Source organism: Aphelocoma coerulescens (genome assembly GCF_041296385.1).
Source record: "Aphelocoma coerulescens isolate FSJ_1873_10779 chromosome W unlocalized genomic scaffold, UR_Acoe_1.0 ChrW_unloc_scaf_4, whole genome shotgun sequence".
Lineage (NCBI taxonomy): Eukaryota > Metazoa > Chordata > Aves > Passeriformes > Corvidae > Aphelocoma > Aphelocoma coerulescens.
In genome coordinates, this window is record NW_027184083.1 from 1,457,204 (window position 1) to 1,463,183 (window position 5,980).

At 48.0% G+C, this 5,980-nt stretch overlaps 1 long non-coding RNA gene across 1 annotated transcript; it reads left to right on the forward strand.

The window, feature by feature from the left end:
- Positions 1-462: 462 nt before the first annotated feature.
- On the forward strand, positions 463-3,087 carry LOC138102889 (uncharacterized). Its single transcript, XR_011147597.1, has 3 exons — positions 463-1,271; positions 1,417-1,549; positions 2,036-3,087. It is a non-coding gene; the product is annotated as an uncharacterized lncRNA (long non-coding RNA).
- The last annotated feature ends 2,893 nt before the right edge of the window (positions 3,088-5,980 follow it).

The window sequence follows — 5,980 nt, forward strand, 5'->3', positions numbered from 1 at the left end:
ACTCTCTGCACATGGTCGACAGCAGCTGTGGCGGCAGGACTCTGTGCTGCCAGTGGACCCAGCATGGCCCTCGGGGCCAAAGCCGGGTTCAATGGAGCAGTGACAGACAATGCAGCGGGGGCAGGGGCTGGTGGAACAGCCGCGGACATCGGAACCAGGGCCAGAGCCGGGACTGGGGCCACCACCAGGGCCAGGGCAGAGGCAGGGGCGGGGGGGGGCCCAAAAGCGGCGGGCTGGGCTGCCGCGGAACAGATACCCGGGCTAGGGATGGGCGGGACACTGAAAGCGGCGGGCTGGGCTGCCGCTGGACCCGCAGGGGCTGGAGGGGGAGGCGGGAATGCCGGGGCTACCGGTGGAGCCATGACAGGCAACACAGCAAGGGCAGGGGCTGATGGAATGGCCATGGACATAGGAATTGGAGCCGGTGCCGGGACCGGGGCCAGAGCCGGGGTAGGGGCGGGGGGGACACCAAAGGTGGTGGGCTGGGCTGCCACAGGACCTGCGGGGCCTGAAGGGGGCAGCTGGAACACTGTGGCCACCGGCGGAGCCGCCGACGCTGGACAAGTGGTGGAGCCACAGGTGGTGCCATAAGAGCCAGGACGGGCAGGACCTTGGGCCCCAAGACCGGCCGTGCAGCTGCGAGTGGCGCAACAGGAGCCTGGGCTTGGGGCAAGTGGGAATGGAGGGGGCAATGCTTCCAGGGATTCCCAGCCCTTCTCTTTCTTGTTTTCCCTTTTCTCCTTTTCTTGGGTCTCTGACAACTTAAAAATTCTTATCCCCTTAGGCTCTATGTTTCCCACCCAGCATGAAGCATACTTGCGTTCTTCTGTGTTAAAGGGTTCTTTTGAATTTACAAATACTTGTAAAGCCTGACAGATCCAAACTTCAAAAGAGCCATATCTGGGCCAGAAAACATGGTCAGATCTTATTTCCTTCTCGGCCCAACCAAACATACAAAACTGTATCATTTTGACTTTGCTCTTTTTTCTTGTACTTGGGTTAGTATTCAGGTTAGCTAACATAACTCCCAAAGGGCTTTCCTGGGGTATCTCTGCTGGCACGCTGTCATGGGTTAACATAGCTACGGAAGTGATTCTCTTGCATAGAGGTGCTTACAGCTTCCTCCATGACCTGACAGAACCTATCAACTGTCTAGTTTGAATATTGGCAACTTTTTAAGGCACTTAAGGAGTTTGACATGTCTCTGTGATCCACATTTAAGAATGAAGAAACCCCAGGAAAGCTCTCTCTTGCTTCCGGCCTTGGGACAGGTAACTGGGGGGGGGGGGGGGGGGCGGGGCATGCAGACCAGCATGGCTGGGCCAGGCCCTGCTCGGCCCGGCCCAGGCCGGGACACAGCCATCCTGGAGCCATGCAGCCCTGTTCCATCCGTGCCCCTCCCCTCCCCCCCCACAGCTCTGTTACGTGCAGGTGCAACCAGCCTCCACACCCCCTTCCAGTGCAGCCGAAGATTCAGCTGAAGCTGCTTACTGCCTGGCAAAGATCATGTGACCAACAGCAATAAGTGAATTCCAGCTGCGGGGCCTGGGTGAGATTAACCCTTTTTTAGTTGCTGTAAGTTTCCTCCATAACAGATGAAGCCTGCAGACATCAATCCTCTTCCGAGTCTGAGGAAGAGGGAAGGTGAAGAAAACACCATAGAGACACTAAAGTCAGTGAAGAAGGAAGAGCTGAAACCCTGAGAGAGGAGAGGGAGGAGATGCTTAGAAGCTGAAATTTAATTTTAAAGCTATGGTGGTGATGGACTATGATACTTCAGAGTACCCGTTGTAATTTCATGAAAGCATGGGGGGGTGGAGCGTTTAAACTGTACTTGTGAGCAAAAGTACTGTCTTGGGGTGACTTTATGATGGGTATCCCATATCGCTGCCCTATGCCCAGGAATTAATTCTTGTGCCTTTCTATGCCTTTAAACTGAGCCTGAGAGCAGGAAGGAAAACCTGAGCAAAACTTCTTCAAAGCAGTTTGAAGCTTGTTCAAGGTCACACAGAGATAGAGACTTTTTTTTTTTCAGCTGTGGCAGGGGAGGAAGGAAGCACCCGGCTTGCTGCTTTCCAGCCAGCTGTTCGCCAGTTTTTCAGTTTCCCTTTCTCCGGAGAGACTGAGAGTTGAATTTTTTTTCCTTCCCTGGAATTTCGGATTTTCTCTCTTTTCTACTGGACTGCTTCAATATCAGAACACATCGGGAGGACTTTCCACCGAGCACAGAGGGTCTGGCCCTGGGCCCAGCCCCAGCTCTGAGGAGAGCAAAGGGAGGGCTCTAACTTTCCCAGGTTTTTTTTCCACAGCGAGAGATTTTATTATTTAGCATTATCATCCTTTTCCTGTGTGTTTGGTAAATAAATAGTTTTTCTCTCTTTCACTTTCCTTCAAGGAAAATTTATTTTTTCCCGAACCTGGTGGGGGAGGGGTGGTTGTACCCTGCCTTCTCCCAGAGGATATATTTCTAGATTTGGCCAAACCAGCACAAGTACCTATGCTGAAACAAGCAAATGACTGTAATTGTGAGCAAAAGTACCTGGGCTGATATAAGCAAATGCTGAAGCAGCTGTAATTTGATAAGAAGTTTGAACAGGGAGAGATGGAAGTGATGAGGACTCTTGCTCCAAATCGGAAGGAGACCACTGTTCCTAGAGATGAAGATGCTCCCAGAGATAGTCCTAGAGATGAAGATGCTCCCAGAGATAGGTGAAGAGAACCTTTGTTTCTGAACAGCTCATCCTTAAAATGGTACCCCAGTAGCTCAAGATTGAACCCTTGAAAACAGTTGTGGGGAAAGCTGTAAGTCGGGGGAAGGGACTCTCACATGTGAGCAGAGAACCAACCTGGGCAGCTGTCTCGCTGTGACACTGAAGCCATGAGAGAACCTCTTGTGGAGATGTCTCCATAGCATGAGCAAGAGAGACTCCTCTCCCTAAGTGAACTGAACAAGGTTATTATGGAACTGATAAACAGACTGAACATCTCAAGGGTTGTCTTTTACACTGTCATTGGGAGAAGGGAGGAAGGTGGGGGGAGGAGAAGTGTTCTGAAGGTTTGGTCTGAATTTTTTTTTCCTTTATTTTAGGTCTGTTAATAAACTTCTTTATATTCTTCCAAGTTTGGTGCCTGCTTTGCTTTCACCTAATTCTTATCTCACAGAAGGTAAATAAGTAAGTAATGAGTATTTTGAACCAAAACCACCACACATGCCTCTATTACTTTTTTTATTTCCTAATTCTTGCTTACTAGTTTTATGTCCCATTTTCTCAGAATCTTATCTACCCTTCCCAGGCCTTTGTTTCCCACATTTTTTTTTAAAACAATCCAGATCCCACCTTCTCTTTCCCTTTTCCTCTCCTAGAATACCAAAGTTACCTCCTCTTAATACAATATGCCTCCCTCCAGAAAAGAAAGTTATATTTCAGGGTTTAACATTTCTATCACATACATTTTCATTCATTCTCACTCACTCCTTTTTATTGTTCCAATATCTCTTTCTCAAGCACTGTCAGCCACAACCACACAAGATTAAGGTACCTTTTAATTTCAAATTGTTGGCTAATATTTACCCATGGGCCCAATGTTCCAGGTTTCTTGGATTAATCCTCAACTTAGCAGAATTAAGCCCGGATTTCTTGGATCCAACCCTCAATTCGACAGTCTCAAAACCCAAATTTCTTGGATTAATCCTCAACTTGGCAGAATTGGGCCCGAATTTCTTGGATTCAATCCTCAACCTGGCAAGTCTTTAAGGGCCCTCCTACTTTTTGTCTCGTTTCCTCGTGGTTTGTACTAGGAAACTCTTGGCTCCCTTTCTTCAAGGGATCCAATCCCTCCCCTGAAACCCAGTCCCAGTTAAACCGGGGGTTCTTTCACTCCTTTTATCCTTCACTTTGCCTCTTTACTGACTGCTTCCCTCGTGGGAGAGCAGAAATGCAGCCTCAGAAGCTCCTCACTCGCTTCGCAGGTCAGGGGGTAACCAGCCCATGTCTGATACACACACTTTCATCCCCTGTATCCGCTTCCCCCCCAAGAAAACGAAGAAAGAAAAAGTACTCACCTTTCTCTGAGTCTTCGTGCACAGGATTTTTACGTGCTTCACTACCGCGGTATCTTAGGGAGCCTTTTCTTTCCTTTCTTTTTGATTTATTGTCTCCTCTCTTGTCCTCTGGGTGTTTGACCTGCAAACCCCCAGACCCATGCCGGGAAACACAAAACAAGGCTGTCAAAAGCAGGTGGGGGCACCCCCCCACTCTGGGTTCCCTGGGAGATCTCAGAGGTGAGGCCTTTTCCCCGTACGGGCCACCAATTGTGAAAAATGAGGTTCACTCTTTGTAAAATTTAAAAAAAAGTTTAATAGAAGGGACAATTAGGAGACAATAGCAAAATGGGTATTATGGCCGGGTGCTTTGGCAGAGAGCCAAAGGCACACCTCTACATCCAAAAGATCATCTTTAAAAGTACATCTCATTGCATATTCATCACAATCATGCATGATTCATAAATTCTTTGGACTTTTTGTGTATCACCCCATCAGCCTTATCTTCCTCCTTGGCTCCATTCCGTCTCTGCTCCCTCCATAAATTCTTCTCTCTCTGGCTTCTGGTTTTTCTTCTTCTCTGATAAGATACTCCAGGAATGTGAAGACTTTCTCTACCCATCTTTTCTAAATTGACTACATAAAATTAGACATTCTAAATCATGTATTACATTACAGAACCTAGGTAAAGTTTTTCTAGCATTATGTAACATGTGAAAAGCCAACATCACAATACATTCATAACACAGGAAAACAAAATTCAACTCTCCGTCTCCCTCCGGAGAAAAGGAGCCGAAAGCTGGCTGAAAAGCAAGAAGGGCGCTTCGTCCGCTCTTGCTGCAGCAGGACGCAGAGGAGTGTGTATCTGTGTCCTTGAAGAACTGCTTTGAAAAGTTTGCTTAGTTTTTTCCTCTCCCCCCTCTCAGGCTCAGTTTAAAGGCACAGAAATGCACAAAGTTAATTTCTGGGCATAGAGCAGCGATAGGGGATACCCATCATAAAGTCACCCCAAGACAGGTGGGGAGCTCTGTTTCCTCTGCCGCCGGATGAGGGCAGTGGTGCTGTTTAGGGCGATGTTTGCTTGCTTTTTTTTTTTTTTTTTTTTTTGAGGGGGAGAAGGACCCTTTCTTTGCTTATGTAACGCGTTTCTCTGGCCCTGCTCACTTTCTAGAGTGAAAGAAATAGTATTGCCGTCCCTATGTCAAGCCATCAAGATTTGGGGGGTGTGTGGGAAACCTTACTGGCTGGAGGAACTATGACTCTTAAGACATAACCATAGTTACTAGCTGGGCAGAGCTGCAGAGGTCACACCTCCTTGTGGTCCTGCTGGAATGCCTTCATGGTGATCGAGTTGACCTCTGCCCAGTAAGCCAGTGTTATAGTTGCTTCCTTCCTATCATATGGCTTCACAACAATATCCTGGATGATGTGAAATCCCTGAGATTCAGTATCCCACTTGACAAGGTGCACATGATGTTCAAGTTGAGAAAGGAATTGTCAGGAAAATCCACAAACGCCAGAGGTTTATGTCTAAAATGGAGACAAAGGAGTCCTGCAAGTCTATTCAAATAAAGGGAGACAGTCCACCAGGGCACACCCCTGCAGGTGTTCTCTCTGGAGGTTTTGGAGGGCACAGCCTCCTTTTATCCTAAACTCCCAGCTGCATGTTGCCCTCTTCCTTTCCCCATTGGCTGAGGTACTAGGAAGGTACAGCCTTCCCGAACTGCCTACCACATAACCCCCTCGAACCTGTAATTTTACCCCAAAGTTCAGAAGTTCAGGCTTGTGCAGACCCTTGTCTATTTCAGGAGCCAAGCTGTCTGGGCCCAGTAACGAACCTGCTGCTCAAAGTCAGTAGAGGCATTAAGACCCATTTCAAAGATGTTAACACCCATCAAATTGTTTGTAAAGACATTAGCACACATCTTTCCTCTCAAC